Source organism: Rhodnius prolixus, unplaced genomic scaffold, assembly GCF_049639745.1.
Source record: "Rhodnius prolixus isolate KJV_2025 unplaced genomic scaffold, Rpr scaffold_9, whole genome shotgun sequence".
NCBI lineage: Eukaryota > Metazoa > Arthropoda > Insecta > Hemiptera > Reduviidae > Rhodnius > Rhodnius prolixus.
This window is the reverse complement of record NW_027411604.1, coordinates 15077742-15104309: the sequence shown is the minus strand read 5'-3', so window position 1 is coordinate 15104309 and position 26568 is coordinate 15077742. Positions and strand designations below refer to the sequence as shown.

The 26568-nt window shown below is 34.0% G+C and overlaps 1 protein-coding gene across 1 annotated transcript in view; it reads right to left on the bottom strand.

Annotated features, from left to right (window-relative positions):
* The window catches only part of LOC141454703 (uncharacterized), a 670160-nt gene that overhangs the window by 137851 nt on the left and 505741 nt on the right, over positions 1–26568 (bottom strand). The window contains exon 3 of the mRNA XM_074129221.1: positions 1877–1905. The gene's annotated coding sequence lies outside the window, so the exon portion shown is untranslated. The remainder of the gene's footprint in view (positions 1–1876; positions 1906–26568) is intronic.

Sequence of the window (26568 nt, the reverse complement as noted above, 5' to 3'; positions counted from 1 at the left end):
TTGGGGTGTTTTGCCTCATCCTCCGTATTCACCGGACCTGGCCCACCTTCTGATTATCATTTATTCTGATAGTTGCAGAACGCCATGAACGGAAAACCTTTCGATAACGAGAAGACTGTCAAAAAAAACATTTTGATTGGTTTTTCGACGATAAGCCACAGACGTTCTACGAACGTGGCATAATGAAGTTGGTGGGAAGATGGCAAGAGGTCATCAGTAAGAATGGTCAATATATAATTGATTAAAATTTATTCTGTGTATCAAAAAAATTGTTATTTATTCCACCCTCAAAAACCGAACGAACTTATTTGCCAACCCATTAATTATTCAGTAAGAAGCTTGAGATTAGTAATAAAGGGATGTAAAAGACTCAAAGAATACGAGCATTCAAAATAGATAATTTTTTGTACTTCCTGATTTAATGCAAATTACTTTGTTTCTTTTTTACAATTAAAAACACAGACTCTAATAAAGAAATTATCAGTTAAACGTATCAGTAGATAATAAAAAATAAACGCCTTAATTAAATTAGCTTTTTACTTTATAATAGAAGCGAACATTGGCAAAGACCAGGTGATAAATTTTGCCAGAAATTAGCGCAGATTGTAAAGCAGCGATCGTTAATTGTGGCCAGTGTACTGTATTTGCACGTTATAATTATGTTTTGGACATGAATTAGTTTTTTTAAATTCTTGAATATACTAGAAGAATACAATAGAATAAGGTCGCGCTCTTTTTATATATACGCCATTATAATACGTCACAAACACACAGTTAATTCACCAAAAACTAGTAATTAGAAAATCTTGTATAAAGCAGAACTGTAATTAAACTGGTTTAATGAGAGTTTTTTTGATCTCTAAAACTCAAGCTGTTTATAAAGACTCTGGTTACTTCTTTAGTCAATCTTTTTGGTTACCTAATTTGTATTTTTCATCCAATTTACAACTCAGCCTATTCCCACAAACACATGTTCCAAGGTCGACTAGTCATTTCCGTTAGTGTTATTTAAACATTTATTTATTTTTTAATCTAATAGTTAACAATTTAATTAGATTTGTGTCTAAAATATGTAAATGAATGGAATTGGTTATGTTTATGTTAAAAATGATGAACAAGAAGCCTAAATTGAGTTGTCATAGCAGCTCTCAGTGGATTTACGGAGTGAGCTTAAGTCTCTAAAAGAAGATTTCAAATTAGTTTGGATTAAACACTGCATTGCCAATGCTCGGACGTAGTTATTGCCAATGTGGGAGGAGTCATATTGACTCCATAATTTATTTTTATCTTTTTTTATATTGATTTCAATTTTAATAATAAAATTTGCATTAAAGGATGAGAAAGAATAGGAATTAAGAACGAAAAAACAAATTTTGTCCACAAATCGGCTTTAACATTTCACGCCGAAGGAATTAACTTCAACTTAGGATCGCAGTAATTTCAGTATTTTCTAGAATCCTGATTCGCCAAAAAAAAGGGCAGTTGGCAACCCTAATAATAAATAACTTATACCTTATCAACCCTTTATGCAATTGTCCAATCAGACAGTATTAATTCGCTAACTTGGGCTAAATTCCATGAAGATCCCCAACACAGTGGTAATATTTGCCCAAAAAAATTGCCCAAACCGTGGACGTGAAAGTATTATAAAGTTTATTAAAATTAAAAGATCAGGAAGGTGTTCAGTGAGGTCACAAAAGGTGTGAGTTTAAAAAAAAAAAAAAACTGTCCATTTTTTATTACATTATGATGACTGTTATAAAATTGAATAAGGTTATAAAAGTGAACGGAATCTCCACGTTCTTTTTTGCTTTTTTATCTGCTTAATATTCTTATTTCGATCATAAAGCCATATACGATATAAACACCCACTTACCGGGTCTCCTCCTAGCTGAAAAGCACCATCTGTAAACAAGAGAAAATAAGAAATTAGATTACGTCACATTTATCAATGGTTGCGTTTAAAAAGAAACTTCAAGAATTGATTAGATCGATTGATTAGAAACTAATGATTAGATCTCTAGGTAGATTACTGATAATAATTTAACACAGTGTTAAATTAATTTGATTAATTAAATAATTATTAATTTCGTTCATTATTTAAATAAACACTTAATTGAGTCATAAATTAAGAATCAGAAATAAAAAATTGATTTCACAATTTGAGGTCAATACTGTTATTTTTTGGGATAAAAAATTTAATTAAATTAGAAACACAATAAACATTAATAAGAAATCGATATCAATCAATTTTGTTGCATTCGATTAAAATATATAAATTTTAATTACATGTATTTAGTGTTGTTTTGTGTGAATTGATGTTCAGAAATATCGGTTTTTGCATATCAGTTAATATATTTTAAATTAATTTTTAAAAAAAGAGTAACAATTAAGAAAATTAATTTGAAATTAAAGTCTAACTTGCAACGTTCAGTCAATTTACACATACCTATCGATCTTTAAAGAATATGTAACTTTGTTTGTTCATATTAAGAGTTATAATAACCTTACAAGCCAATTGGATCTAGAATCTAAACGATAAATAATCAAGTCCAAATTGGGCTAAGCGTTATTAATAAAACATATTGGAAACCAAAAAAATCTATCAACATTTTAAAAAATTACCATTTCAACAGTTCTTTTGTGGTTTGACATATTTATTTGTTTGATTGGAATTATTATTTAATTATTTAGATGATGTTAGGAGGCGTGGTTTTACAACTTGTTTAATTCCAGAGTAATATAGATATTTCTCTCATATGTATAGTTTATCTTGTGGCGTTGACTTGGTCAATTGTTTCAGAATGTTTCGAATACCAATCTTTTGCAGGAAGTGTAGAGAATCCTAAGCTGGATGAAAATCGAGATTAAATGAAAATATAACGAAGTATGTGATGGCTTCGAGGCACGAAGGAAGAAGAGAATAATCAATTACTCTCTGGAGACATGACTTCTAGACGGTAGACTTCTTCATATTCTTGGGCAAACGCAAGTAAATAGAGAAGTGGATTTGACTTCAGAATTTCCTTATTTAGGAAAGAAAATTGCTTCAAAAAAAATTATGGCTTTTCATTTGATAACAGGGAATGGAGAACCTGATCAAGTGATTCTTGATCTCTTCTGAGTGACGCTGAGATGGTTGGGTCTAGCCGTTTAGAAGAAATTAAACCCAGAAAGATGCTGATAGGAAAATCTAAAGGATTAGGACAGTGATGGCGAACCTATGACCCGCGGGTCAGACGCTGACACACAATTGCTAGGCAACCATTTGTTTGTTTACACGGGTTAATTTAGATTTTACTAATTGTGTGGATAATTTATATTCTATCTGTACTTTTTTTTCAATCACGCATTGACACAAAAGCAATTTAAATGCTATCTATAACCTTTAGTTTGATCATTACAGTTCTAAAACACAAATGGCGACAAATGCTTTTGTAGTATTTGAAATAAAGTAAAAGTGTTTACAAAATATCAAATAAAATGTATAATTTTACTCATACTTTGTTTCTTTAAAAAAAATCGACAACCCAAAGCAAATAACCATATTTAGATTTTTCTTCAGATAAAACACACTTTTGTAAGGTTTTGTTCAGTTATGTTTGTAAAAAAGAGACTTCCATAGCCCTTGTTTCGTCCCGTTTTACCCGTTAAGCCAACTGAATTTTAAAGATGTTTAGTTTTGAAAATATTCAGTTTAAAATATTTAAACTTAACTCTTGTGCAAATGGGCATTAGTGACCCAAGAGCTAGTACTAAAAAAAAAAAATGAACAAAATTTGACCCTCGTCTCAAAAAGGTTTGCCATCCCTGGACTTGGATGACCCAGACTGGCCTGGCTGCAGGATGTTGAGGACAGCTACCATATGAAAGACGCGACAAGATGGAGAAGAATAACAGCAAGAAATAGCTTCATAAATATTGTTGAAGTCGAGTTCCAGAGGTGACTGTTGTTACAATTAGAGTCAGCCAGTAATGAGTTATTTGAAAGTCACTCATGAGAAATTACAATTGCAAGCAATATTTTTGACTAAAAATATAATCTTGCTTGTTCAGTCATCAATTTTAGGTGACTGATTGATTCATCCAAGAATAAGAAATTATTTATTTTTTTGCCCTGACTTTCGAATTTGGAACTAGGACATCTTCAGGGCTGTGAAACATATTTGTCAGAAAAGATTACATATAAGTTCAACATGACGTTGATAAACATGAACATTTAAGATAACATAATGTAGTTTACAAATTAGTACCTTATTTTGATTGATTATTGTTTGCACATTTGATTACACAATTAATTATATATTTAAATATTTTAGCTAACATTGTAGGTAATATAAAAACTATGTGCGGTAACCTCAAACGGTAACTGTTGTTTCTTTGGCTTATAACTGTTTGGGCAATGAGTTGCCAGGCTTGAAAAGTCATTAAAGTTTTAAGACATGTCTGCTTTGCTAATTGACAAGAATGTTTTTACTTTTTCGTAGTAAGTTGCAATGAACAAAACCTCAGAAATAAAAGTTTACAGTTTAGACGCATTTTTTAACATCTACCATAAAATAATAATAATAATAATAATCATAATCATAATAATAAGGGAAGGGATTAGCTATGCGGTTAACGTATTGGATTCCCACACGGAGGTCCCGGGTTCGCATCAGCTGCTGACCCTTAGATTTTCTCTTCCTAGGAGCTTCTTACAGCTCACTGTCCGGTGATGGACAGTATTGTCTGTAACGAGAGAACACTGTCCGGGGGCCGGCAGTGCACTGAAGAAAGCTCCGGGCGCCAATAACCTGAGATGTTAACGCGCCTTAAATCATTAAAATAACAATATTTTTTTTTTTGGCATTGGCTTCCGCCATACAGCCAGCATCGTCTAGGTGCTTATCACTAGAATATCACTCACTCTCCATTCTTACTTATAAATACATTCGCTTCACAAATTCATCCCTCTACTATATACAACTATTTACATAAACTACAGCTAATGGGTGGAGCAGCACTCTGTGCTCCTGCCATCCTTATAGCTTAACCGAAATTAAAATCACCGTAATCCTTCTCTAATCATTTTCTTCCATTCATTCTAATCGGCTATATCTTTTAAATACATTCGTATTCTTTGCTAGCTCTGCTGCAAATTTAAGATGTTGGTAGAGAATATTATGTCTTCGTAGCGAAATGGTGCATCTAAATATCTGTATAAGTCGTCAAACATTCGTCTAATAATAATAATAATAAAAATTATAAAACACAGTTTTTAATTGTCTCATCAAAAACCATAGTGCAATGATGAATTAGTTTTAAGCCTTTAAGGTGACTTAGTCTCCAGGTCGAAAGCTTGCCTTAGACTATTTTTAGATAGACTAAAAAAGACTAAATTTGGCAGTAATTTTCTTTCATTTTTTTGCTCAGAATCTCAAACAATTCATTTAGCTCCATGATTCCTTTTATTATTTTAAAAGATATTTTAATAAAATATCTTTAAGGTATTTTAAGTTCTTTTATTTTATAGTATTTAATATGACAAAACTAACGATAAAGTACAAATCATAAATAAATATTTGCAAAATTGTTTCTTTATCGTGGGCTATAGCTTAGGGTTTTCTGAGACTCGCCCAAAATTAAGGTACCTTACCTATTTTGTTATTAGCTTTTCCCCGTGATCTAGATTCTGTTTTAACTCAACAAGCAGCCCCAACTAATTGAGATATTGGTCAATTAAATGACCTCGAAAGTCAATTTAGATAATACAAATTTAATTATAAATAAATATATGTATGCTAGTAGCAGAAGCGAAATAATGTTTAAACATTACAGCAAAATAATCAGGCTAGACCAAATTCCATTTTTATTACTGTACTTTACTTTCAGTACGGATATCTATTAACCAAAAACGAGAGTAAATTTTATGGTAATTACCTAAACAATACAAGTCAATACTGTATTTTGCGTAGGTGTTGAAACAAATGAGAATGAAGAGAGAAAAGGCATTGTAGCTACACGAGTAGAGCGGATAGAATATTAATAAAGCAAGCTGAACGTTTCACTTTATTATATCGGCGAGAAGCCTTACAATGTGAGGCTGTTCCTTTTATGAAGTTCACTGGGTAATAACCATCATTTTTGGTCAACCATCATGAGCAGCTTGTTGGTTATTTTAGTCTCATAGTACCGCCTACATTTAAAATGGTATTTTAATCAAACTGTTAAGACACATTACTTTTAATTAAGCTGTTCTAACAATTAAAATAAGATTAACTTATTAAACTTAGACTTAATTAAATTGAAATCCAGTATGGCTGATTACAACAGCAGTAGCAAGCAGGATTACAATTAATCCTAACCTTATCGGACTTGCATCCACATTAGAAGTGGATTAATAAAGTTAGTGTAGAGATTTCGGCTTCACTTTCGTTTCTGCGTTGCATTATTATTTGCTGACTTTAACAACAGAATAATTCAATAATTTGCCTGCGAGAAAATATACAGTGATCTTGATAACTTTTCGAAATTGAGAATATTGTTAAGAGGTTGTAATAAGTAAAAAATCTTAAACGGAAGAAACTAAATAGACGATGTAAACTTCTCTCTAGACTTCTTGGCACACGATCAACTTATCCATAAAACAATCACCCTCAAACGTCCCAGAGCTTCAGAATAGAACTTTGTGGTCCAGTCAAAGCTTCCTTTTATCTACAGAATCTAATCTTTCCAATCAAAAACACTCCGTAGAATCGCTAATGCTCCTTACTTTGTATCTAAACTATACCTTGCACCACGATCTCCTTGCTCCCTATGTTTCAGAAGCTGCAAGATCCAACTATGTTAAATTCTACGCTGCAATTTTCTCACATCCTAAACCCTCTAGTTTCTCTAAAATTACTTCATTACCAGGAAATCCTCCCAAAACTATTAAAGCGCAAGGTGGCCACGTGATCTTCTTAATAAAGTACGTAAGTGCCAGTGTACAATAGTGAACTGTTCTTCTTTGGGAGTTTCCGCCATTGGGTGAATTCTCTCCTCTTGTTACGCATGTATTGATACCATGTATCAGCTTCACTAATTGCAGGAATGTACAGCAATTGTGGATTGGTGGTCATTGACTGTCGAAGCCCTTTTTTTCAGTGTCCACTGCCAGCCTCTGGATAGTGTTCTGTGGCTAAGAAGCTCCAAGAAAGTGAAAATCTAAGAGCCAGCAGATGGCTTCGAACCCTGGCTCTACGCTTGGGTATCCAGCGCGCTAACTATTGAGTTTAGACGTCTACTTTTTTTTTTTATTGCTGTTCCCACTAGAGAGAACACTATTTCGGCCGAAGATTTACTTCAGGAAGTACAAATTTACCCAAATTTTTGAAATCTAAGGGAAGACTTAATATCCATTGGCGCAAAGATCCAATGCATTAACTGTTCAACTAATCTTTTCTCTTCCATGCTGTTTTTTTGACTACTTTCTGATATTCAACCATCTTCAGAGAAAGTTTCTCTGATTGCTCCAATGAATGCCAGTATAATGTAAAGTTTTTACCGTATACAATGTTTCTGCAAGGTGTCGTATATTGTGTATTGCATAACATGGAAAACGATAAGTTATTTGATCGAAGTTATAAAGCGAGCTTGAAAGAGGTCCAATATTAAAAAAAATCTAAAAGTTATTAACAAAATATAAGAAATTATTACTATAAAAATAGCTATTTCTATTAAATAACGAACGTTATAACATCCTTAAAATAACATACTCATTTAGAATACAATCTAAATGTATGAATCACTTTTATTTTAGTTATAAAACACAAAAAATGTATTTTTTAGATATTGTAAATTAAAAAAAAAAAAAAAAACTAGTTTAAAGAATTACATAAAAGTGTACACGAAGCGATATTCTATTTCAGGCATAAACAAACTGGTTCGTGTTGCAAAAATTCATCAAGTCAGATATATATAACAGTATTTAACATTTACCCTATATAAATTAAAATGTATTTTTATGTGTAGAAAAAATAAAAATAAATAAATAAATAAAAAATGAACGACTTATTCATTTATTGGGTGCAAGTTTCAGATCTGAATGTCATCTTTTCTAAAATGTGGAACGTTTTACTGAATATAAATATAAATGTTTGCTATAAAAAAAATTATATATATATATATTTATTTGTTTCATTCTCATTCATAATTGTGAGTGGAATCATTAAAATACTGTCGTCAAACTCAACTTATAACTCACACTTTTGATTTAATTTGTTATATAACAAAATGGATCGCCTTGGTTTCAGGTTCTAATTGTAATCCAATCCAAAATCCAATTAATAATTGCCTTCTTCTAAAGCCAGGCATAAAAATCGGCCTTGGACAGTGACGACAATATATGACCCTTGATGGGGAACTTGGGAGACTTCTGGGTATAGCTTGTCCTTCAATTCCTGATTACCAGCGTCCCTGTACAGCTAGTGATACTAATAATTCCAATATGAACTTAGTTTGATGTAAGTAAGGTGTACAGTATCCTGGCTTCTATCATTACTTACACAGACAAACTGCAACATTCATCAGGCCATTAGTAGTGCATTAAAAGTGCATCAGTTTAGAGTGCACGCAAGATAAACTCTCTCCATTCACTCACCTAGCCTCCAAACTTGGGGATTAGCTTTTAAGGCTCAAGAGATCTTTGGTCAGCGATGGTATTAATGATGTAATTACACCAAGGCAGTGGTAACCAAAAACTATTGGTAAAACCAGGAACTAGATCAAATTTGACGGTAACCCTGACATCATAGCTGAACACACAAAAACGAAACACCTCACGAAGTTTTGGTTTAGGCTCTGGTTTTGACTTGACTCTCAAAAGCAATAAAATGTTCGAAATTCCAGAAGAGTAATGAGAGAACATCGCGCGAGATTTCACGCTAGATATTTTGTTTTTTATTCTAATTAATATTGTTGTAGAGTAGCCCATTAATATGAAATGGTACACCTTTACGTGTCATTGAAAGCATGTAATTAAGCTGCAGGTAGTACGTGTGAAAAAGTGATTATGTAAGAAAGAAGGTGTGTCCCGGACCAATATTTCAACGGACTCATGCAGGGCCAGCTAGACGAGAAGAAGCTGCAAGCGAAGAAATTGACGCTATAGAGTATAGACCGTAAGTGCAGAACTTCGAGTTCACTAACTGGGTCAATCGACCCAGATATGCGTTCATTTTAAGTGAACAAAGAGACGCGTATATTTGAATCAACACTGAGTCTACGTGAACCTAACCTGCCAGCAATTTTGCCGTTCTTTCAAAACTTGTTGTAAGACTTAAACCACCAAGTCAGTATTATCTAATACATTCGATTCTCCTTTTTTGTAATTTGTTTTATAACATTTATTCATTTTAAATACACATGTTTGATCTTAGAGATCCTAACTTTAAATTTAATATATTTCTCGTTCATGCTCCCTCTATCGTGCGCATATATCAGAGCGCAGTAATGACGTCGTAGACCATTCCCACGGTTAGATGCACTTACGGCTTGTCATCGTCTGTAGGTTTAGTTTTTATTCACATCTCTATCTCGGGCCGGTCCAATCACGCGGTAATGCTTGTTACCTCCTAACATGTTTTATGTATTATGTAGCCAGTGATGGTATCCTATCGGTTCGCGCGAACGTTTTTATTTTAAATTATGAAACCTTAGAGAAAACCAGTTATTAAAAATAAATGAATTACTCTGAATTCAGTTTTTGAATCGTACACTATGCCCTGCAGGTTTGCAACTGTCTAAGTCGGGAGCCGTTCCAAAATTGCAACCTCGCAGTAGTAGTGTTCACTGCAGAGGTATTCGTTAAGGTGAAACTTCACCGAATCGAAAAGAAAAAAGAAATTTTCCTAGGTTACAAATATATTTTATAAATACAAATAATCTTGACGTAAAACTGTAATACGAGGTGTGGATATTAAATAACGAGACTATTGCTATAAAACATTTTATTTTAAATTTATACATATTTAGTTATTATCACCTTCAATATACACCCCTTCTCTATCCCTACAACGCTCCATGCGAATTTACCATTGTTCGAAACAGTGCTGGAAGTCTTTTTCTGTCAGCTCCTGCATGACGCGTGCCGCTTTTTCTTTCATAGCTTCAACAGACTGAAATCGTGTTCCTTTTAATACAGATTTGACTTTGGGGAACAGATAAAAGTCACGTGGGGCCCCAGGTCAGGCGAATAAGGCGGATGGCCTAAAACTGGGATGTTGTACTTGGCTAGAAACGTCTTGACAGACAATGCAGTGTGAGCCGGCGCGTTTTCTTGATGGAGAACCCATGGCTGGTTCTTCCACTAAATTGGGTCGTTTTTTCCTTACTCATTCACGGAGTTGAGCAAGCACCTCACGGTAGTAATGTTGATTAATTATAACCGATATTTTCATCCGTTTTGGACGTGAAAGGGCGACCCCGGGCGGACATCATCTTCGACGTCTTCTCGGCCATCTTGGAAACGCATGAACCACTCAAAAACGCGCACATTCATCGCCATAAACTTCTTTTAGTAAAAGATAAGTTTCAGTAGCGATTTTACCCAGTTTCATGTGAAATTTCACGACAATTTGTTGCTCTACTAAGTGTGTAGTATCATGTTTTCGGCAAAACGAAACTAACACCTCTTACACAAACGACGGTTCCGATCAGACAGATTTCTCTACAAACACGTGAGAAATCGAAAGAGAAGGCTTTACGCTGCACAGCTGTCAGTCGTTAGGATTTGGCGCATGCATAGTTCTTCTGTAGCGGCATCAGTCTCGTTATTTAATAGCCACACCTCGTATATTATGTATCAAGTTAACCCTACAATATTAATGCCTGTATGCTTAAGATAAATAAGTAAAATTTTGTAAAACTTTAGGGATATTTCTTTTTTTTTCGATCCGTTAAACTTTCGCCGTAGTTTGTAGTGTAGACTGTAGAGCGCACGTTGGTACGTAAATGTTTTTATTCTTTATTTTTAGCACTAAGTCACCTAGTAATGGCGACTTTCTTATCTTATCAATCTCCAACTGGAATTTGATAAAAATTTAATGAGAGCAAACAATTAAATGAGATCATTATCTGGAAATGAAAATTTATTGTTTGGATTAGCAGTTGAAGGGGGATTTGATTTTTAAATTTACGAAGTATTCTTTGTTCTAACACATAGATAGTCCAAGAGTAGCAAGTATGTGGTGAGAATAAAGTTTATAGCAAAGCCGAAGAAGGTATTGTGTGCACAGTAGATTGGTTGGTAGAAGTCGGCCAATGTATAGAACAATCAGTAGTGTTGTATGTAGAGACGGCGGTTGCCCCAAAACAGGGGCCAGACTATGCCCCGTGTACCACAACTAGCTGGAGCTTGGCTCTACATAACAAGCTACCATGTGCACCACAGGACCTCTGGGGCTACTGTATGCAAATCAACCTCCTGCACCTTTAGTGGAATGCATTTAGATGCTTCGCTGAATGTAATGCTTTTGTTGAATAACAGTTTACGGTTCACCACTCACAGGTATTTCTTTTTTTTGTGTGTGAGTGCAGTTCTGCATTAAGATTACTGCGCTTTTATAAGTGGAACGGTGGTAATACTGCACTTGAATGGGCAAATCACAGATTCTGGTGTGGAAAAAGGCAATTACTTTTTTTTTCTGACTAGTCCTCCGACTTCTTGGAAGAAAGGATACAGTGCAAAGCTAACTTCCTAAAAGGATATTCAAGGATATCTTTCAAGATATCTCCTTCTTTAGGGTTCTTTCACCGAATAATTCTACGAGGTGTGGCTATTAAATAAGGAGACTGATGCTGCTACAGAAGAACTATGCATGCGCCAAATCCTAACGACCGACAGCTGTGCAGCGTAAAGCCTTCTCTTTCGATTGCAGCGTCTCACGTGTTTGTAGAGAAATTCTGTCTGACCGGAACCGTCGTTTGTGTAAGAGGTGTTAGTTTCGTTTTGCCGAAAACATGATACAACACATGTAGTAGAGCAACGAATTGTTCGTGAATTTTCACTTGAAACTTGGTAAAACCGCTACTGAAACTTATCTTTTATTAAAAGAAGTTTATGGCGATGAATGTGCGCGTTTTTGAGTGGTTCATGCGTTTCCAAGATGGCCGAGAAAACGTCGGAGATGATGACCGCCCAGGTCGCCCTTCCAGTCCAAAACGGATGAAAATATCGATTATAATTAATCAACATTACTACCGTGAGGAGCTTGCTTAACTCCGTGAAAGAGTAAGGAAAAAACGACCCGATTTGTGGAAGAACAAGTCATGAGTTCTCCATCAAGACAACGCGCCGGCTCACACTGCATTGTCTGTTAAGACGTTTCTAGCCAAGTACAACATCCCAGTTTTAGGTCATCCTCCTTATTCGCCTGACTTGGCCCCCATGTGACTTTTATCTGTTCCCCAACGTCAAATCTGCATTAAAAGTAACACGATTTCAGTCCGTTGAAGCTGTGAAAGAAAAAGCGGCACGCATCATGTAGGAGCTCACAGAAAAAGACTTCCAGCACTGTTTCGAACGATGGTAAACTCGCATGGAGCGTTGTAGGGATAGGGGAGAGGTGTATATTGAAGGTGATAATAACTAAATATGTATAAATTTAAAATAAAATGTTTTACAGCAATAGTCTCGTTATTTAATAGCCACACCTCGTATGTCTTCAGCTTCTTTAACCTTTGCAGCCAGCTTCCTCTCTGGGCTATCCTCTTTTCGGAAGGCCATTAGGTTGCCAATTAAATACTTACCTGAAAACAACATTTATCATCCATCATACTCAGAATATATCCAAACCATATTTATCTTCTCTCACCTAATTATTCAGCATATAATTTTCCCAAAAATATTTCTGTTTACATTTTTTAAGATCTCAAATTTTCTGAATTTTCCTTTTTGGGGGAAAAAATGGCCATTTCAAAAGCAACATATTTAGTAATTGCTAATGAAATATTAAGACGATAAAAACTGTTTATAAATAGCAGGCAATATTAATGCAGCAGCTACTGTATACAAATATTTTATTTTAACCAGATTTGACCTTTAAAAATAAAAAATGTTCTAATAGATATAACATATAAGCAGATTAGTATAACAGGTGTAGCCATCACGATTTCTTTTGCCACGATTAAATGCTCGTATTTGTAGATATTTAAGTCTACTAAAATTAATGCTAAGAAACCGTTACTTTTTCACACTTAGGTTTTAGATTAAGAAATAGAATTGTACTCTATATAATTATTACTAGGGTTTAAACATCTGTTTTTTGTGATATGAATGCTTCATTCGCCAAATCGATTTACTCCATAAAACAAAAAGTTGAGACCAATGAGAAACTAGTATAATATTGTTTTTTAAAATTCCTGTTAAACAATAAATTCAAATAAACGATGTAGACTATATTGCTGCAGGTGTATCGTTTATCTAACGACATATTAAAAGTATAAGATGGAATATATCGATATTATTACGACAATTTTTACGTGATTAAGGAAGTTAATCGATTTGGCAAGTGAAAGAAAGCGAATAATTCAAATTCAGTCTTAAATTTATATTTCTATTACAGGAAAACCCCATTATTTACATTTTTATTGAAGATTTAAGCAAAAATTAGTAATAACTGCTCTGTTACCAATACTACAAGCATTATTACTTAGTTTAAATTGATTCTTCAGCAATATAAATTGTGTCTTCTTCGTTAGGTGAATTTGAGCTCCCGTCATGTCGATTTGTCCTTGAATTTTTATAATAATCATGTTTAATAGATGTTTACGAAGCTGTCAATTGCGTTGTATGAAGTGATTTAACTGAATTTCTATTACAATTTACATTAGAGTATGGAGTAAATCCGATTGGCTTCTGAAATAAATTATTCATTATTCAATGGCTAAAACAATTTTTTGTCATTTAGTAGTGTTAATACTTATTATCAGCGAAATTTGTTTTGATTATTATACAGTTAGGAGCCAATAAAGTGTTCAGACAGTAAAATCGATTTGGAAGGGAAGCATTCGTATATAAGTTGAAAATGATAACATTTTAGAGTTAGAAATCATATTCAATTAATAGTTATAGTATACAGGGTGTTCTTTTAAGACGGCTCAAATGCATTTCATGCTTTCATGGTTGTTCTGAGCGAAAAATGGTAGAGGAAAAATTTGTTGCCTGTCACCTCTAGTTTCAGAATATGTGACTTGATTTTAGATTCCTGCTGACGCGCGACCAAAAGTGAGGGTTCGCAGTTGACCCCCATTTTCATATACACAATTTTAAAGAGTATAAAAAGTTATGAAAGAAACCAGAAACCGAGATTCGATATCTTAAAAATTAAAGGTGCTAGGCCATTTAAAAATCTGGTATTTTCAATCATATTTCAATTTTTTTAACTTGTTATCAAAGAGAAAGAAGAGCACGCGATAGGTCATTTTTATGTATTTTTTCATCCCCTTTCTACTAAAAATATTGCCAAGGCAGTAAAGCTAGTATTTTTCTTAATATCGGGAAATAAGTTGTTTTCCGAGTGATTTTTCTAAGAAAAATCAAATGTTAAGAGCTTTAGATGTTCTCAAGCACACACAAACTAGCTAAAAATTTATTTTACATCTGTTACAAACAATAAGGTTTGATAATTATTTGGTAATTTTGGGAGAGTTGCGTTTAATTACCAAAAAAATTGGAAACCACCTGCCACATATTTAAGTCTTTCATGTAAAGGATCAAACTTATTCCTTAATTTATCAAATAATGAACTTTATTCAACTTGTGAAGCATATACTGTGCCTTCAAAGGTGCCTCCTCAGATACAGAGAGCAGTTGATAACCTCCAGGCTAACCTAGGTTGCGAGCCAGAGGAGGCACCTTTGAAGGCACGGTACATGCTTCACAAGTTGAGTAAAGTGCATTATTTGATAAATTAAGGAATAAGTTTGATCCTTTACATGAAAGATATTGATCACTTAAATATGTGGCAGGTGGTTTCCAATGTTTTTGGTAATTAAACGCAACTCTCCCAAAATTACCAAATGATTTATTAAACCTTCTTGTTTATGATTTATTAACGGTGTATATGAAAATGGGGGTCAACTGCGAACCCTCACTTTTGGTCGCGCGACAGCCGCGTATGAGCGCAGGAATCTAAAATCAAGTCACATATTCTGAAACTAGAGGTGACGGGCAACAAAATTTTCCTCTACCATTTTTTGATCAGATTAACCGTTTAAGCATGAAATGCATTTGAGCCGTCTTAAAATGAACACCCTGTATATATTCTGGTATATGTACCCTAACCCTAAATAATTCAAACACAAACGTTACCTGAAATAATTTAAACATCAGTTACCAAGATAACTAAAACAAAATCAATGACAATTAATCATTGAAAATCAATAATTCACACTAAATTATCTCCATATTTTTGTTTTTAGAAATCAAAACTAACGGGTTATAGTTTTGGTACGATTAGGAGACTGTTATTAAAATGAAATCGTGCGTGTTACCGAGAGGGAATAAGAACAAGTACACTCCAAGAAATCAGTACAAAACCTAAAAACCATATTATACACGTGGGCGAAAAGATATCCTTTAAAAGACTGCACTTGAGCGCTAACTTATAATTGTAGCTTTTAGACTAACAATCAAAAAAAATAGTAACAAACCAACCGTTACAAACTGTGAACTGAAATCGTGATTGGTAACGACCGACTTTATCGCCTTTATTGTAGTGTTTTTGTGTTTTTTTTTTGCCTAAAAGACATACATCGTTTTAACGAACGGAATATGTTAGTGTTTCATCCTTGATCTAATTAAATATATATACGTTTTTTAAATACGTGTAGTTATTTAATTGAATTCACAACAGGGTTTTTTAGTTTTAACATTATCCTGAATTTTAACTATCGCCCAAAGCGTTTGGATATTAACAAGGCTATAAAAACTTTATTCAAGGGTGGGAATTTATTTATTTTGATTTTTTAATTGAAAGTAAGTAAAAGCAAAAATTTGAAAGATAGATGAAAGATAGAAAGATAGATGAAAGATAGATTGAAAGATAGAAGATGAAAGATAGATTCTTTAAATTATAGTTAATTATATTTTTTTTAGCAATAATACTACCAAAAAGTCTGGTCTTAACACTCGGTCGACTATTCTCTATTACTATTCTCAATGTTCTAACTCATAAATATTCTCCAAACTCGGAATAATTGAGCCATACTTAATAGGTATCACTTTATATCACGTACTTATTTTACGATGGAGAAAGGACCAGATCAAAACCAATGAAATTACCCATAATGCAACTTTTTTCTTTTTTTTTACCGATTCCAGGTCGCCAGGGCAGGATTATTAATTAATAATTCAAGCAATTTTTCATCCTTTAACCAGTTAACTGTTTCGAAAATCTCATTTTCTCGTTGGAAAATGTGTACCCTTCGTGCGTCGTACAAATTTTGTTTTTTTATAAACTACACTTTTCTCAGTCATAAGTAAGGAACGGATTTTTATGTATTTAAAAATGCCAAATATTTAACTAAAATATGCATTTATTTTCGTCAATTATGTGGAAAATATGTGATTTTCTTAAAATATTTTCTGGAATATTTAAGTAAAATGGACATTTTTTTTTATGAAAATGGAATTTTGGGGGGGGGGAAGTTATAATTATTTATACAAGAAAAGAACATTTTTACAATTTATAATAATTTATTAGGAACAAAATAATTTGTTTTTACAAGTTATAATGATTTATACAACAAAGAACATTTTTACTATTTATAAAAAGATGTGTTAAATTTTCAATTTTGAAAACTTCACTCTTCGAAATTGTTTGCAACCACATGAAATTTCAAATGTTGGAACGTAAAGTGACGACGATCTGGGCGTAAGATGGACTTGTAACGACTAAAAGATCGTTCAACATCTACAGATGTTATAGGTGCCTTGCTGAAAGAAGTTATCTCGTTGGTTGTAAAGGGTACACGATGTTCTGAGGTGACTTCTGTTCCACTAATAATATCAGAAATCTGGCAGATGGTCTCCCACCCTTTGTTCTTGCTCAGTACTTCTACCAGTTTTGATCTGATCAGATCTCCCTTACTCCCAGGTATTCCTTCCACCTTTTCGATGACTTTTTTAACGTTGGACACGTTTTCTGTCAGTCGAACATTTTGGGACTCAAGTTGGGTAATGGCTTGTGCAAGAAATACGCAATTGTCAGAAATGAATGCAAGGTCGTTCCTTAAATTAGGTTTCTCGAATAAAGACTTGGCTGTATTTATCGCTACTGCTTCGTCTTCGAGATGTGAAAGGACATTCTTGATTTTATTGTAGTTTTCATAGTAATACTGAGCTGCTTCCAGCCAAGTACCCCATCTTGTCAATATTGGTTCTGGTGGAAGGCACAAGTCTGGATAGAGATCTTTTAGCATTTTAATGCGACTTGGTGCTTTTAAAAACACTTTTTTAACCACTGTGATTCACAGTCTGTGGTCCACTTTTCCTGTCAACCACCTCCCAATTATGAAAATAGCCCAAAATGAAAAATATGTGCATATTTTGATTAAATATGTAGAAATATTTATTTATTTTAAACAAATATGTATAAATATGCGATAACATCCAAATATGTGGAAATATGTGAAATAAAAGTAGACTCAAACGGCTTAAAAAGTGTCAGTATGAATACTTCTAGTTGAAAAACGTCTGTAAATTGCCTAGAAAAAAAATATGTAAATACATACGAATCCGTTCCCTAGTCATAAGCTATAGTTTCATTTTACAGATTCGTCAAACCCAGAGTATGTTTGATATGAAATTGGGTTGCAATGAAATGACTTTTATATATTTTTTTCGTTATTTATTTCATGTACATTTATTCATTTATTTATACTAACATAAATAGGAACCAAAAACATCAAAAATAAATTTCGTTGCACTTGAATATACTATTGTTGTTGATCTGGTAACAGCTTGCTACACACTGATTTACTTTCTTCGATCGGACAAAAATATTTTTTCTAAATTACCTTATTATCTCAAATAGGCATTCAAATGATAAAGAGTTTAGAGGAAATCCGACAAAGAATCATAAAACTTGTAAAAACCTGGTGCCACTAAATAAACTAAACAGCCTACTCAACACTGTCCTTGCATAAATACCAAATTACAAAGAATGCATACTGCTGCAATTATCCCGAGTAGGTCGCAACATTACAGACCTAGTATTTATGCAAATGAATCCCTGACCAGATGATAAAATACAAAGCAATTATGCAGGGAAATATCTTGGCAGGTTGGTAGCCCACGATTCAGCAATTTGGATGATCGCTAAATCTTGAACCCCGCACATGAGCCAAAAGCTCCGCCTCTTGAATACAGGTAAATAGGGAACAAAAGGATCCTCATCCCGTTTTTCATTACCAGGCGCGCCACTTGCTGTAATAAAAGACAAGGATACATTTACGAAGACTAATTCAAACTATATCTATCTATTGGTTCTTTTTATTTCGACATGGCCTCAAAATATTCCAAACTACTTGCAGTTTTAAACGAATATATTTTAGTTTTAACTAAAATTGCAAAATTAACTGCCGATTGTCACTACTGAAAACGCATGACGAATATACTCGTCATAACACAAAATTTTACACTTTTTTTCAAGACGAATATCTTCGTCATAAACAGTTAACTGGTTAATTTCAAATGATAAGGACAATGAAATAATTATCCTCTCTTTTAAATCTTATTAAGCAAGATTTATAATATCACTATTTTGTTTTAATTGTATGCGAATCTAAATTCATTCTTTTACTTTCTTGCTTTAGTTGTGCCTAAACTTACTACAATAAGTAAAAAATAAATAAAATCTACTGAGATCATAGTAATCAGTGCTACCCAAGGACAATAATCTAATATCCACTAAATCAAACATAATTAGACCGGGCCTTGAATTAAATAAAAAAGAAAATTAGATCAAAAAGGCATAATTTTTTTTTTTTTTCACAAAACAAAATTATAGTTTAGCTGTTGAGGTCGTAGGGATTAATATCGCAGTGGTAGTGTTATTATGGTTCGTGGTAATAACCAGCTAGCCTATTGTGTTTCAAAGTTTGGTCATTTTTAACAATCAATATTTATATTTTGTAGCTTTTTTTGGGGGGAAGGAGATTATAAATTATTGATTATTATTATTATCTTGTGATTATTTTGACGGCAAAAAACAAGTTTTGTTCTCAATCTTTTATGGAAGATTAAAAAACAGAACGTTATTACTGCATTTTACAAGTAAAATATTGTACACTTGTAGCAAAGAAACCCAGGCAAAGCGCAGCAAAACAAGGGAAATAGCAGCCACTGGGAACATATAATATTTATGCATAATAATGCCGTTTTCTTTAGACAAAATAGAAACCGGTCCTCCTCATCTATCCTCAAGACGAAGAAAAAGAGAGAAGGTAACAAATATGTTTATAACGACGACAGTTTGTTAAACATTTATCGAATATTTCTATGCACAATTAACACTAATCAGCATAGCTGCTCAAAGGAATAGCAGCTAAATGTAGAAGGACGTTTATTTAGCATAATTGAATTTTATTCCGTGTAAAGATATTTAAATTTATTGTTTCGTAGAATATTAAAACAAATTCATAACTTTTTTCTTCTTCCACTTAATCGTTCCAACAAAGTCGCACTGATGACCGCAAACATTATTTCTGAAGCTTTACAAAAAATATGTCAGCCGATTAATTCAAATATACTTCAAGCAGAATTTATAATATTTCTATTGATATTTTTATTTTTTATTCAGGCGTGAGACATCTTCACTAGTGAGATGTCACGCACTGAAAATGCAGACTACAACATCTTCCTCTGTAAATAACATATTAGCACGAAATTTAGTTCTTTTATAAACTACACTTTTCTCAGTCATAAGCTACAGTTTCATTTTTACAGATCCATAAATTGAGAAGATATTGAGTGTTGAAATTTTTTTGGGTCATGGCATGCTCTGATATTTGCGCCCCTCTATATCTCGCTCTGTAAACAACATACGAGGGTCGTTTGAAAAGTCCGTGCAAAGTCAGAGAGATAGCACTACTGGCGCGTATCGAGGTTATGTTTAGTTAGTAGCATCTCTTGGAAGAACACACACCAAGTTTCAGCCAGATCGGTCTATTTCTTTGTGTTTGGCATTCGTTTGAATCGAGGAAGTCGAGTGATTTTCAAAAAATGGACGAAAAAGAATTTCGTGTGTTGATTAAACACTACTTTATGAAAGGCAAAACGCCTCAGGAGACTAAAGAGAAGCTTGATAAACATTATGGTGATTCTACACCTTCGATTAGAACAGTTTATAAGTAGTTTCAAAATTTTCGGAGTGGCCATATGGGCACAAGTGACGCTGAACGTTCTGGACGCCCTGTTGAGGTTACTACTCCAGAAATCATTGATAAAATCCATGATATGGTGATGGATGACAGAAGAGTGAAGGTGCGTGAGATTGCTAGTGCTGTGGGCATCTCGAATGAACGGGTACATAATATTTTGCAACAACATTTGGACATGTCAAAGCTATCCGCAAGATGGGTGCCGCGATTGCTCACGCTTGACAAAAAACGAAATCGTGTGAAGTGTTGCAAGGACGGATTGCAGCTGTTCCAGAAGAATTCGCAGGACTTTAAGCGTCGTTTCGTCACTGTGGTTGAAACATGGATACATCACTACACTCCTGAGACCAAAGAACAATCTAAACAATGGGTTACCAAGGGGGAATCTGCGCCAAAAAAGGCGAAGACCGTTCCTTCGGCCGGAAAGATTATGGCGACTGTCTTTTGGGATTCGCAAGGAATTATCCTCATCGACTATCTGGAAAAGGGTAAAACTATTACAGGTGCATATTATTCATCGTTATTGGACCGTTTATTCGGAAGGGATCAACAAACTAGAGCAGCGTTGGACGAAGTGTATAAGCCTAAAAGGAGACTATGTTGAAAAATAAAAAAGGTTTACCCCAAAAAATTAAGTAGTTTTTATTTTTGCACGGACTTTTCAAACGACCCTCGTATTAGTACGAAATTTAGTTTTTTTATAAACTACACTTTTCTCAGTCATAAGCTATAGTTTCATTTTTATAGATCCATAAATTGAGAAGATATTGAGTGTTGAAATTTTTTTGGGTCATGGCATGCTCTGATATTTGCGCCCCTCTATATCTCCCTCTGTAAACAACATATTAGTACGAAATTTAGTTTTTTTATAAACTACACTTTTCTCAGTCATAAGCTATAGTTTCATTTTTACAGATCCATAAATTGAGAAGATATTGAGTGTTGAAATTTTTTTGGGTCATGGCATGCTCTGATATTTGCGCCCCTCTATATCTCCCTCTGTAAACAACATATTAGTACGAAATTTAGTTTTTTTATAAACTACACTTTTCTCAGTCATAAGCTATAGTTTCATTTTTACAGATCCATAAATTGAGAAGATATTGAGTGTTGAAATTTTTTTGGGTCATGGCATGCTCTGATATTTGCGCCCCTCTATATCTCCCTCTGTAAACAACATATTAGTACGAAATTTAGTTTTTTTATAAACTACACTTTTCTCAGTCATAAGCTATAGTTTCATTTTTACAGATCCATAAATTGAGAAGATATTGAGTGTTGAAATTTTTTTGGGTCATGGCATGCTCTGATATTTGCGCCCCTCTATATCTCCCTCTGTAAACAACATATTAGTACGAAATTTAGTTTTTTTATAAACTACACTTTTCTCAGTCATAAGCTATAGTTTCATTTTTACAGATCCATAAATTGAGAAGATATTGAGTGTTGAAATTTTTTTGGGTCATGGCATGCTCTGATATTTGCGCCCCTCTATATCTCCCTCTGTAAACAACATATTAGTACGAAATTTAGTTTTTTTATAAACTACACTTTTCTCAGTCATAAGCTATAGTTTCATTTTTACAGATCCATAAATTGAGAAGATATTGAGTGTTGAAATTTTTTTGGGTCATGGCATGCTCTGATATTTGCGCCCCTCTATATCTCCCTCTGTAAACAACATATTAGTACGAAATTTAGTTTTTTTATAAACTACACTTTTCTCAGTCATAAGCTATAGTTTCATTTTTACAGATCCATAAATTGAGAAGATATTGAGTGTTGAAATTTTTTTGGGTCATGGCATGCTCTGATATTTGCGCCCCTCTATATCTCGCTCTGTAAACAACATACGAGGGTCGTTTGAAAAGTCCGTGCAAAGTCAGAGAGATAGCACTACTGGCGCGTATCGAGGTTATGTTTAGTTAGTAGCATCTCTTGGAAGAACACACACCAAGTTTCAGCCAGATCGGTCTATTTCTTTGTGTTTGGCATTCGTTTGAATCGAGGAAGTCGAGTGATTTTCAAAAAATGGACGAAAAAGAATTTCGTGTGTTGATTAAACACTACTTTATGAAAGGCAAAACGCCTCAGGAGACTAAAGAGAAGCTTGATAAACATTATGGTGATTCTACACCTTCGATTAGAACAGTTTATAAGTAGTTTCAAAATTTTCGGAGTGGCCATATGGGCACAAGTGACGCTGAACGTTCTGGACGCCCTGTTGAGGTTACTACTCCAGAAATCATTGATAAAATCCATGATATGGTGATGGATGACAGAAGAGTGAAGGTGCGTGAGATTGCTAGTGCTGTGGGCATCTCGAATGAACGGGTACATAATATTTTGCAACAACATTTGGACATGTCAAAGCTATCCGCAAGATGGGTGCCGCGATTGCTCACGCTTGACAAAAAACGAAATCGTGTGAAGTGTTGCAAGGACGGATTGCAGCTGTTCCAGAAGAATTCGCAGGACTTTAAGCGTCGTTTCGTCACTGTGGTTGAAACATGGATACATCACTACACTCCTGAGACCAAAGAACAATCTAAACAATGGGTTACCAAGGGGGAATCTGCGCCAAAAAAGGCGAAGACCGTTCCTTCGGCCGGAAAGATTATGGCGACTGTCTTTTGGGATTCGCAAGGAATTATCCTCATCGACTATCTGGAAAAGGGTAAAACTATTACAGGTGCATATTATTCATCGTTATTGGACCGTTTATTCGGAAGGGATCAACAAACTAGAGCAGCGTTGGACGAAGTGTATAAGCCTAAAAGGAGACTATGTTGAAAAATAAAAAAGGTTTACCCCAAAAAATTAAGTAGTTTTTATTTTTGCACGGACTTTTCAAACGACCCTCGTATTAGTACGAAATTTAGTTTTTTTATAAACTACACTTTTCTCAGTCATAAGCTATAGTTTCATTTTTATAGATCCATAAATTGAGAAGATATTGAGTGTTGAAATTTTTTTGGGTCATGGCATGCTCTGATATTTGCGCCCCTCTATATCTCCCTCTGTAAACAACATATTAGTACGAAATTTAGTTTTTTTATAAACTACACTTTTCTCAGTCATAAGCTATAGTTTCATTTTTACAGATCCATAAATTGAGAAGATATTGAGTGTTGAAATTTTTTTGGGTCATGGCATGCTCTGATATTTGCGCCCCTCTATATCTCCCTCTGTAAACAACATATTAGTACGAAATTTAGTTTTTTTATAAACTACACTTTTCTCAGTCATAAGCTATAGTTTCATTTTTACAGATCCATAAATTGAGAAGATATTGAGTGTTGAAATTTTTTTGGGTCATGGCATGCTCTGATATTTGCGCCCCTCTATATCTCCCTCTGTAAACAACATATTAGTACGAAATTTAGTTTTTTTATAAACTACACTTTTCTCAGTCATAAGCTATAGTTTCATTTTTACAGATCCATAAATTGAGAAGATATTGAGTGTTGAAATTTTTTTGGGTCATGGCATGCTCTGATATTTGCGCCCCTCTATATCTCCCTCTGTAAACAACATATTAGTACGAAATTTAGTTTTTTTATAAACTACACTTTTCTCAGTCATAAGCTATAGTTTCATTTTTACAGATCCATAAATTGAGAAGATATTGAGTGTTGAAATTTTTTTGGGTCATGGCATGCTCTGATATTTGCGCCCCTCTATATCTCCCTCTGTAAACAACATATTAGTACGAAATTTAGTTTTTTTATAAACTACACTTTTCTCAGTCATAAGCTATAGTTTCATTTTTACAGATCCATAAATTGAGAAGATATTGAGTGTTGAAATTTTTTTGGGTCATGGCATGCTCTGATATTTGCGCCCCTCTATATCTCCCTCTGTAAACAACATATTAGTACGAAATTTAGTTTTTTTATAAACTACACTTTTCTCAGTCATAAGCTATAGCTTCATTTTTACAGATCCATAAATTGAGAAGATATTGAGAGTTGAAATTTTTTTGGATCATGGCATGCTCTGAAATTGCACCCGCTATATCTCCCTCTGTAAACAAAATATTAGTACGAATTTTTGTTTTCTATACCAACCGCATTTTCAAGTAATAAGTTGCAGATTTTTGTAGTTAAGTTTCTCTAACTTAGTTGTTCGATAGAACATTTCCATAAGGGAATCATCAAAAAACCGCTCGTAAAGGCGTAATCTTTGACAAATTGCTAACTTTTTCTTTAATATTATGTACCAATAAACCTAAGGCTCATAGAACAGTGTTAGTAACCTGCAAGGTTACAGGAATAAATCCGTTCTCGCTGTTATAAAGTAACCTGCAATCGTGTGATAGCCGTGATGGTTGAGGACTTGCCGAGTGGAACTACTGTTGGAGTATTTTTGCCAAAGATCTGGTGCTCAGAATCTGTTGGAAAACGTTTTAGTGCGTTTCAGGCGGAAATTCATGCAATTAGTTCTTTCGGATAGCTAGGCCGTTATTTTGGCCTTAAGCTTCTATACCACCAGCTGGAAAATGATTTGGAAATAGTCTCAGCTAACTTAATGATCGGGGCAGAGAAAATAATGTCGCAATATTTTGGGTGCTGGGGAATGTTGGCATGGAAGGAAATGGGTATGGTCAATGCCCTAAATCCTAAATCCTCTCTTATGGGTTCTGAATACCTACGCCAAATAGGAAAACATTTCTTATCTGGGAGGAGCTTATCAAGAAGTAGGAGGTCTGTAAAGTCAGACCTTAAACCAACCTTCCACTTCTAAAACTGGTGTACGATTTCAAACAGTATAGATCTGAGGTGTACATCTTGGTCTTAGCTAACAATAAACTTCGCCAGCTAACAGGATTCCTCATGGAGGATTGCCGTCCATGAGAGGAATTGAAGAAGCTGGACCAGGAAACTGACGGCACCAGTAATTTTGTTTGGAAATTAAATCACATCTAAAAATACAAAGAAGAAAACTCTTTATTTTCGTGCAGGATAAGTTCCTTACTTTTCCTAATCGATTTTCTGGAAAATGTTTTGATCAATTTTACTTAAGATTTTGGTTTTCCTCTAAATTTTCTGTATAAATAAGATTTTTCAATTCTATTTTGTTACATACATTGTTAAATTTGCTTCTGACGATTGTTAATTTACGCTTCGCACACATGTGACAAGGGAGATGACAATATAGATTTGCAATAAATCCAAGAATGTAGGATTCATGAAAGAGTCTAATTCTTTTAGAAATCTATGCGAACATGTAAATGATATGCTAGCAACAATTCCAAGAGTGGTAGTTAACTCTGAGGTGTACATTGAATAATTTATATTCTGTAATTTGTATGCGTGAAACAAAACTAACAATACATTTGTTACATGCTGTTTAAGTACTAATCGCATCTATCATTTAGCTTGAATCTGTTTTGTGACTAATTTTTATATTTTATAAATAGAAAAGAAATGTCTCAGAATTATGGTGTAACTTTTGCTACAGATTTTACATCGGAAATATTTGATTTGAGATCCTGTGGGACTGAAAAGTGTTTTTAGGAAATGATCTGTACAGAATCAGCAAGTTTGGTGAGAGATAGAAAGTCGAATTCTCTACATAAAACGGTAATTAAGGGTACCACATCCTATTGCAGAAGAAGAGCAAAATTGTCTGCAGTCCGATAGCCATAAAATCGATATTCTGCGAACTGGGACTTTTTTTTTGGCATTGGCTTTCGCTATACAGCCAGCATCGTCTAGGTGCTTATCACTAGAATATCACTCACTCTCCATTCTTACTTATAAATACATTCGCTTCACACATTCATCCCTCTACTATATACGTACAACTATTTACATATACTACAACTAATGGATGGATCAGTACTCTGTGCTCCTGCCATCCTTATAGCTTAATCTGGGACTTTGGCACTTTGTTGTATTCTTTGATGGCACCTAAACCTTTTTTTTTTTGGCGTTTAGTTTTGCTACAATCAGCGCGTTGGCGCTATAATTAACAGTGATAACAGTAACAAGAAATAACAGAAGTATACGAGTAGAGAAGTTACCCAGTGGTAACACTCCAAAACAGACTGTTAGTCGCTCCCTTCACTTGAGAGGAGATCACGAGGCCACACTGTCTCTTAAGGCGCCTTATCCGGGTTATCAGGAAGAGTTCTTGAAGAAAGATTTTTAGCTAGAG